Source organism: Microtus ochrogaster, chromosome 1, assembly GCF_000317375.1.
Source record: "Microtus ochrogaster isolate Prairie Vole_2 chromosome 1, MicOch1.0, whole genome shotgun sequence".
In the NCBI taxonomy this organism is placed as follows: domain Eukaryota; kingdom Metazoa; phylum Chordata; class Mammalia; order Rodentia; family Cricetidae; genus Microtus; species Microtus ochrogaster.
Window position 1 is genome coordinate 113,782,984 of NC_022009.1, and position 10,097 is coordinate 113,793,080.

Below are 10,097 nucleotides of genomic sequence, written 5' to 3' on the forward strand. Positions count from 1 at the left end.
TCTATTTGTGACTTCTGACCAAAGCAAAAACTGCAAATAGCATTTCCATGCTCCTTCTCACATTCGAAGGAAGAGTAATCATGTCTTCTCCTCTTTCCAAAGAGCTAAGGCAGAAGAACAATGTTCAATCTGTGCCCATTCAAAAGGATGATGAAGTTCAGGTTGTTCGAGGACACTACAAAGGTCAACAGATTGGTAAAGTGGTCCAAGTGCACAGTAAGAAACATATCTATGTTGAACAAGTGCAGCAAGAAAAGGCTAATGGCACAGCTGTCCACTCGGGTATCCACCCCAGCAAGGTGGTTCTCACCAGGCTACAGCTGGACAAAGACTGCGAAAAGATCCTGGAAAGGAAAGTCAAATCTTGAGAAGTAGGAAAGGAGAGGGGCAAATAGCAGGAAGAAACAACCAAGAAGAAGCAGGAGCAGGGGTGTCTCATACACAGCTTTCATTAGAGACTGCTCAAATAGAAAAAAAAAAGATTAAAAAATTGTATCCTACAATCATCCTAAATTATGTCCACTGAATTTACCAGCATGTTTATCTCCAAGATAAAGAAGTGTTTATGTTGATTTTAAGAAATACTTAGTCTAATAACTAGGTGTGCTCACTAGTTTCATGACAACTTGACATAAACTAGAGTCAACAGAAAGGAGGAAGCCTCAATTAAGAAAACCCCTCTATAAGATCAGGCTGTAGGCAAGTCTATAGGGAATTTTGATGGGGGAGGGCCCGCTCATTGTGGGAGGTGCCATCACCAGGTTGGTGGTCCTGGGTTCTATGAGAAAGCAGACTGAGTAAGGCATGGGGGGTAAGTCAGTAAGCAGCACCCCTCTATGACATCTTCATTGGCTCCTGCCTCCAAGTTCCTGGCCTGCTTTGGTTCCTGTCCTAACTTCCTTTGAGGATGAACTGTGATGGGAAAATGTGAAGTGAATCAACGCTTTCCTCCCCACGTTGCCTTACTCATGGTGTTTCATCACAGCGATAGAGACCCTAAGACACCAGACAACAAATAGCATCACAAGTCAATTAGTTTCTAGTTATTTGTCTTCAATAAAATGGAAGAGAACCCAATACAATCGCCAGTTGTATTAATTGATGACAAATGCTGGTTGTAAGAGTCTAATTTGGATGCTTAGTGACGTGGTCCACAACTAAATTCTTATCCATTCCCATATAGATTTTCAGACTTATTAAAGATGATAAATAGAAGAAGAATCAATGAATAAACCCCATTTTTTGTTAGGAGGTAATTCTTACTCAATAATAGATGATCAGTTGGAACGTGATTTGATTCAGCTCACAAATGATAGTATTCCAATAAGAAAAAACTTGACCTTTAATCATTAGGTGTCAAATTTGTTGTTTTAATCAAAATGTCCATCACCCATAACAATGATAATTAAAATGATAGATAACAAATGAGATTTTTAAGGTCTGGAATCTTTATAGTCAGGACATGACTTTGAAAATCATTCACACTTTTACAGAGAAGTAGCTGGAGTAATCAATGAAGGATTTCACAGTATAAAATTCGTATTGTCCTTAATAGGTGAATTTAGCAATGAAACTTCTCACCCCCTCATTCTGGTGTCCATCTGTCTGTTTTATCTTTCAGCAAGGTTAATGGAGCTGATTTCACCTCAGGTGGAAAACCCTACCTCTAGGCCAGTTCGGAACCTACTTTTGTTGATTCTTTCCTTCCTCCATCATGATTCTTATTTTCTTCTAATTTTTATTGTGCATTGCATCTTATGCAAGCGATCGCTCGTGACTGAAGCAAAGATAGTACCCCCTTGGCTTTGAAGCTCACCTGTAGCTCTGAGCTGTGTTCGAACAGACCCAGGGCTGTCTGCACCTGTCTCTCCACGCGGTTCAACCCTGACTGCAGACAGCTGAGAGAGACAACCTGGACTCTCTTTTCAACAGGGCTTCATGTCAAAGCCTTGGAAAGATTTCAGAAGCCTTCCTGGGCTTTCATGTTCAGCTGCCAACTTCTGGAGCCATTGGCGATACCTCCCTGCTTACAGCCCAGCTGCTGCTGGCTTTTGTGTCAACTGGGAGCAGCTCTCATTATCTAGTCCTGTTCTTTCCATTGTGCAGCAGGGACAATGTCTTTAGCCTACCTGCCTGCAGCAATGCTGCTGCTCTCTGCTTGGAAGAGGCCTGGAATGGCCTGGAAGGAACCCCCTTAGTTATTTTGCTGGCTGCTGGCGTTTGGTAGCTGAAAACTCTGAGAGCCTCTAATGTATTTCTGTCAGCAGTTCCTGTGTCCCACAACATTTTCCACCTCTCCTGGGAGTTTGGCCTGGGACAATATCTATGTACCTCAAAGAGCCATCACCCTCAGCTTCTTCCTTTGGTCCCCTTGCTGTAGACATATTGCCTTCCGTACTCCCCAAAGGTCTGTGAGTGAACGTGTGGATAAATGAATATCCTCAAGGATGAGAGGCCTCCTGGGGGCGTAATCCATCAGGCCAGCCCTCCAGCAGCTGCTGGAACCTTCCCGCCCCTCTTTGTGGAGCAGCTACAGATATCTACTCTCTCATGAGGGCCTTGCTGCTTTCTGGAGTTTAATTTAGGCATGTTTATACCTTATCGGGCTTTTGTTTTGTGTCGGTAGCCCATTTAGACATCTGTTTTAAGATTTTGCTTCTAAGGGTTGGGGTAATGATTGTTACTGTCAATATCCACATCAAGAGCCCTTTTTAAATATGGATGAAAGCAAATGCATTGAATCACTGGGTCTGTTAATCCTACTTAAAAGTAATGTTTTAGCTTGATCTTTAAAATTAATATGCACAATAATTGTATCTTAGAAAAGGAGATCCTGGTAACATGTGGCAATTGAGAAAAATCAGTCAAAGTTAAAAACTACATGATTATTACTAAAGTGTGTCTCACCGTGTCCATTACTATTTAAACTTCAACCATTTAGAGCGGTTGCCCTGGGACTCCCTTAGGCAGTGGTGGGAGGATTCTAACGCTAATCCTAATGCCATGGAAACTCACTTATCTGACAACATCTCTCAGTCTCCTTCTCTCTCTTCTCTCTCTGTGTCTCTAACACACAGGCACACACATAGAGACACACATACAGACATACACACAGACACACACAGTACGTGCAAGGTGCCATCTTCCTTCCTGAGGTTTTGTTTGGCTTTTTAATTATATTTATTCATTTATTTTATATCCCCCCACAGTTTCCCCTCCCTCCTTTCCTCCCATCCCTTCCCCTACCTCCCCTCTTTGCCCTCCCCCTCACCAATCTACTCCTCTGTTTCTGTTCAGAAAAGAGCAGGTGTTAAGAAACATGGCATACCTGGTTAAGGTAAGACTAAGCTCCTCCCATGTACCAAGGCTGGGAAAGGCAACCCAGTATGAGGAATAGGTTCCCAAAAGACAGAAAAAGCATTAGGGATGATACCATTGTTAGGAGACCAAGCTACACAACTGTTACATCTATGTTGAGGGTCTATGTCAGTCACATGAAGACTCGCTGGTTGTTACTTCAGACTCTGGGTTCCTATGAGCCCAAGTTAGTTGTTTTTGTGGGTTTTCTTGTGATATCCTTGACCCTTTTGGCTCTTATAATCCTTCCTCCCTTTCTTCAGCAGGATTCCGTGAGATTAACCCAGTGCTTGGCTGTGGGTCTCTGCATCTGTTTCCATCAGTTACTGGATGAAGGTTCTCTGGTGACAATTGCGGTGGTCACCAATCTGATCACAGGAGATGGCCAGTTCAGGCTACCTATCCCATATTGCTAGGAGTCTTAGGTAGGGTCATCCTTGTAAATTCGTGGGAATCCCCCTTGCACTTGTAATCCCAGTGCTGGGGAGGCAGAAATGAGCAGGTTTCTGGGGCTCGCTGGCCAGACAGCCTAGTTGAATTGACAAGACCTATGTCCCAGTGAGAAACCTGACTCAAAAAGCTGTATGAATAGCTCCTGATGAGAAACAGAAGCAACTGAACTCTGGCTTCTGTATTCACATGTACGCATGCATGCACCACACACACACACACACACACACACTCATGAACATGCATACATACTCACACATGCCCCAAGGCAGGACTGGGCAATAAGGATAGGTCTTTGGATATCTATGATCACTCACTAGGCTGCTGAGAACATTTGAGAGCTTTTTCCCAACCATTCATGATGAGGAATGAATGAAAACCCCATTATTTGCATAAAATGAGTAGTAAACATCCCTTTCCTGATCTTTTTCAGAGCAATGAAACATTTCAGAAAATATCTGCTTGAATTCTGACATAACTACAGTGGCTCCTGGTAGCAAACCTCACCTTCTATATGATGGATTTCATTGTTTTCTTGAGAGATAGCATGACATCCCATTTCTGGTTCATATGTTCTAGAAAGAAATGGAAGCATATTGTCAGTCATGTAATTGATATACAGCACTTCTTGACATGTCTATTTTTAATTAAAACACATTTTAATTAAAAAAGGAGAGAGCAATTTTAAGAAGAGACGCTCTCTGCCAGATGGCGATTCCTAATTTACCTCCAATGTGTCGGGAGCCATGATTCACTTTGCATTAGCTTGGGCCTGTGCGCTGTTGAGAATAGTAATTTTATTATGAAGAATAATCGCTCCCAGCATCCCTTCTAAGAGAGGGAAGTTTGTGTGGTCCCTGGCACGCGTCACTGTGCCTTGTAGCGATTCGCCCTAGAATTCTAAGGGCGTGAGCAAGAGTTTTGTGTAAAAGTTTAATGCCTGCACTCCCGGGGAAGACTAGAAGTCTATTTCTTCGTTAATAAATAAAACACCTGAGATCTCAGTTTGGGATTCGCAAATGCGAGGTGACTCAAAGTGCAAACCCTCGGAGCCAGAGCATCCTGTGGGGTAGGGGCCCATTTATGGCGGTGAACAGGGCTTCTAGTAGGGCAGGGCGGGGGATCCTGCTGCTCTTCCTTGACATTTCCCTACACCAGAGTTCTTCACAAGCTCTGTCCTCCACAGAGATATCCAATAGAGTCCACATGTAGGGATTGCAGAAGCTTGCAACCCAACTATAGCAACTATATCACAGTAGTTCTGTGTCTGTGGGCTCTGGAGGGGAAACGGATGAGCAGAAACCGCCTCCCAGTGAGAAGGAGCAGATGGAAGTGACCGTGAGAAATCATGAATCACAGCCCTTGCATGTAGTTATAACATAGAACAATGATCAGAGTCGACGCATCACACAGGAAACCCATCTTAGTAGACACTTCACCTCCATCAGTCAGTTCTTTAGTGATACAAAAATCACAGGCACACACCTTCCTGCGAAACTGCAGTCTCATGGGTGGTATAATGACCAGTTCTAAATGCAGTATGCTTTCTTAATAGTGCAAAATGTTTCATTAATAGGTAATCTAGCAACATCTTTCAGTTAGTTCTACCGGATTCAGATATTCTGCTATCTGCAGAAATCCCAGTGGCATTGATGTATTTGTTTTTCTTTAATATCTTTGGGATGGGCGGGGAGAGTGGGACAAGAAAAAATACTCTAGAGTATATTTGGGAGACGAAGTAAACCAAAGTGGTTGTTTTAATCAAGCTTTGGGGTTTACCATTTTAATCATTCACAAGAAAGGTTTTCTTTTTTGTTGCCTAGATCCAATCTCTGAGTCATAATTAGTGGTAAAATAGCTCAAAAGGGAGAATGTAAATGGAAGTCATTGTCAAGAACAATCACGCCTTTCAAAATTCAACGCCTTCTTTTTTCATCCTGGGAGGCATATATCCCAATGTGAGAGGAGGAAACAGTTCAAGAACTTGATGAGAAGACTGAGCTTTTTAACGTTGTTTCACAGGTCTCAGTGTTAAAGTCAGGTTCTGAGCACAGGCTTTAGGAAAGCCGGCCCAGGATGTGCTTATGATTCTTACCAGCTTTACAGCGTGCAGGAAGCCTGGTTTGATAAGCTACAGTAAACAGGTGTCAGCACTAATGGTCTTTACTCCTCTTGGGATTCAAACATACTTGTGGCTCATAGCTCAAGCTTCCCACTCAGGCTCCGATGCAACTAAATCCCACAAATCCCACATCACAGGTTTTACCAGATGAGAACGGGGTTGAGGAGGAAGTGTTCTGGTGTCACAGATATTGAGGTAAATGTTAACCTTTGGCAAACACAGTTCAATTTCTAAATACCAAAGTGTATTTACACACAGGGTAAGAGAAATGATTCATTGATTTTACCCCAATCTGGTTGAGCTGGCATAGCTGCCATTTATCTCTCTAACGCCTACTTTTTATATTAGTTTACTTTACACTGGCATGATTTTGAGGGTTTTTAGATCTTTTAAATTTTGCATTTCAAAGTAGCTATAAAATATGTATTCCATGGCAAAACATTAGCATAAAGTGATTCGATATTATATATTCTGTCGGAAATGCCAGAAAGAATTCCACAACTATTGCATTTCCATCTGGCAGCATCTTCCTACACTGAATATTTGCATAAATATTTCAGCAATAAAGTAAAATTATGAAACATAAACTCTTTAGGTTATATTCCAAATTGATAACCTCTTCAAAATTTAATAAGCCAAGGAAGTGTGCAATTGTAAGGAAAGTACTATAGTGTTTCCACCCATTTGTACTGTCCTGGAGGAACAGTTCCTTCTTCAATGTGTATCTCATTTGTATCTTACCTTTTCTGTCCCCGAGGGATGACTGGTTGGGAAAAATAAAGCCCTACTCAACATATGCATGAATGTTTAGTAGTCTGGCTGCCTTTCCTGAAACTCTGCTCAGCCTGAATGCAGGAGTTCTAGGCTTGGTCACTGCAGGTGGTGCAATGGAACTAGCATGTGATTGGGCAAGAACTCTATTTTGTATAATGAATGACTTTGGGGTTTGTTTTTTTTTTTTCGTGCAAAGATAGCATTTGTCCTCAGATTTACAATTTCCAGGATTGGTGGTGATTGGTATGCTCACCAAGTTTCCAGACAGTCATTTGGTTTCCCCCAGTGATAATGAACAGCATTTACATCTGCCCTCAAATTCTGAGGTAATGTTTCACGGTCTCTGATGTAAGTGGGGATATGTATACGAGAGGGTCGTCATATGCTGCTTTTCTTAATCTTAGTCTGCAAGCATTATTATATGTTAGGAGATAGCTAAAGATCTCCTTGAGTATTCAGACCGAACTGGATTAAGAATTTTACTCTACTACCTATTAATTCTGTGACCGTTGGCAAGTTCCTTAAAACTATTTTAATCCCTTAGGCCAATTCAAAGGACTGGCTGTATAACGCCAGCCACTGGAGCTGTTCCGTGAGTGAGGATGACAGTGTGTGTCAGGTACATAGTTAACGGCTCAGTGTGTGACATGTTCTTTTAGTTTGGTTTTTTAGTTATGGCTGTCATTATACCCGTGAGTCCGAGCTTGGTTAGATAACTTCTGTCACACACAGCTAGCTTACATGATTTAATGGAGCAACTGTTGGCCTGAGACACAGGCACTTGAGTTCTATTCCAGACCCATCACCTCCTAGTGTCTTCCAGCAGCTATCTATGTTCTTGAACCTCAAGGAGAGGCCTGAAGATGATGGGCAAGACTCCTTCCAGGCCTAACTTTCCATAAGGCATTTCTTCAGATGTAAGCAGTGATTTCGGAGCCCTAACCATTTACCCTCTATTGAAACATTCTGGCCTCCTTCCCGCTGTGACCATATGAGAGGAATCCCTGTTTGCTGGGCATAATTGAGTTCTACTCTTATCAGTGTGAAGATGATTGGTTCTAAAAAATAAATATAATATTCAGTGTGTGGGTATATGCAGGTCTCTGGATTACCAAAGAATAATAGGAATGTTGGGTGACATATCTCTACATTATTTTAAGTGTTTTGCTTTATAATGTGAAGAAATTAGAATCTACAGGGAAACCATTGACCAGTCAGCTTCCCTGGAAAGTGTGGTTTTGTCAACACACAGACACCAGGAGAGGGCTAATTTTCTGATACTTCCGGTCTATGGGCTAATGGTTTGAAAGTGTTGAATAATTGTAGTTGTCTTTGTCTACATTAGGTTGTCAAAGGAATGCAAAGGTAGGGCCAGGGAGCAAGGACTACGGCACAGTGTGAGTCACATTTGTGAGGAACTCTGTGGTAGGAAACCTTGAGACAACTGGTGTGGGGAGTGTTCTGTCTGTGAACTGGAGACCTATAATTTTTATTCATTTGATAGCACTATTCTTTCTTCTGGATCCAATATTTTATTTTCTTTATTTTTTAATTGTTTCAGTTTAACTATATATTTTTATCTGCTCCTCTCCTTCCCTCCCCCATCTCCTTCTATCTTCTCCTATGGTCCCCATGCTCCCAGTTTACTCACGAGATCTTATCTTCTACTTCCCATGTAGATTAGATCCATGTATGTCTCTCTTAGGGTCCTCTTTGTTGTCTAGGTTCTCTGGGATCGTGAATTGTAGGCTTTTTTTTCTTTGCTTTGTATCTAAAAACCACTTATGAGTAAATACATATGATATTTGTTTTTCTGGGTCTGGGTTACCTCACTCAACATGATGTTTTCTAGATCCATCCATTTGCCTGAAAATTTGAAGATGTCTAATTTTTTTCTGCTGTGTAGTACTCCATTGTGTAAATGTACCACATCTTCTTTATCCATTCTTTGCTCAAGGGCCTTTTAGGTTGTTCTCTAGGCTCTGGCTATGACAAACAATGCTACTATGAACATAATTGAGCACATGTCCTTGATGTATGAATGAGCATCCTTTGGGTATATACCTGAAAGTGGTATTGCTGGGTCTTGGGGTAGGTTGTGTCCTAATTTTCTGAGAAATCATAATAGCACTATTCTTATTGTCTGATCATGAAGCAGGCTGTAAGGCAGCAGTATTGACTCCACAAATGTGACATTGTAATTCTCTTCTTCCTCTAGTTATCTTTAGGGATTTTTCGGTCAAAGATTTGGATAATTTTTTCATCCAGGGAGGTTCAAACCATGTTAGTGCTATTATCACTATGTATGCAAGGTATAGGAGATATTGTTTCTATGTTATTATTAATAGTATAATGTTATAAAGGCTGAAAGTTCCTGTTTCACAGCAATGCAAGTAGAACATTTTAAAAGATTTATTTCATTTTTAATTATGTGACTGTGTGTGTGTGTGTGCGTGTGTGTGTGTGTGTGCGTGTGTGTGTGGTGTGTCTGCATGTGAGTAAGGAGATATGAATGGAGGTGCCTGAAGATGATGTCAGATCCCCTGAAACTGGAGTCACAGGGGGCTGTGAACCACCCGACGTGGATGTTGGAATCTATACTCTTATACTCTGCCAGACCAGCAAGTGTTTTTAACCACTGAGCAATCTCTCTAGGCCCCAAATGGAGATTTTTAAAGAATGAACTGAACAGTCTTTCAAAATTTGCCTAGGAAGTGTGGGCCAAGGACAGCTCCACAGATGCTACGGTCCAGATTCAGGATTACTCTCACAGCTGATTGCTAACCCACAGTCACGAAGTTCTTCCGTTGTCCCATGGTCTACATGTGTCTCTGTATTTAGTCATATCACACTTTAGCTTCTCAATAACGCTGCAGTTAGGAAGTCAAAATTTGGAGGAACAAGGGAAAGGAAACATTATGTTCATCACACTGGTGCAGGCTGATATCCCCAGCTATTTGGGAGGGTGAGGCAGGAGGATTCCAAGACAAAGGACATCATGAGCTATTCAATGAGTCTTATACCACTGACTTCAAGACCCCATCTCAAATGTCAGGGGGAAAATAGTGGTGCAGCTCAATGGTAGAATTCCTGATGAACATATAGTGGGTCTTATACCAGTACTAATAATACACACACACACACACACACACGCCTGTGCACACACAAACACACACGCCTGTGCACATACAAACACACACATACACTTTAATTAGGGTTTCTATTGCTACAACAAAACACCATGACCGAAAAAAACTTGGGGGGCGGGGAAGGAGTTTACTTAGGTTACACTTCCAATCATAATCCGTCCGTCACTGGAAAAAGTCAGGAGAGGATCTCAAACAGAAGGATCAAGGGGGCAGGAGCTGATGCGGAGGTCACAATGGGTGCTGCC

General features: G+C 41.8%; 1 protein-coding gene and 1 pseudogene across 1 annotated transcript in view; both read left to right on the forward strand.

The window, feature by feature from the left end:
* LOC101979993 (IQCJ-SCHIP1 readthrough transcript protein) overlaps positions 1–10,097 on the forward strand; it is a 658,776-nt gene that overhangs the window by 207,284 nt on the left and 441,395 nt on the right. The gene's annotated exons all lie outside the window — the stretch shown is intronic.
* LOC101982532 lies at positions 5–455 on the forward strand (annotated as a pseudogene).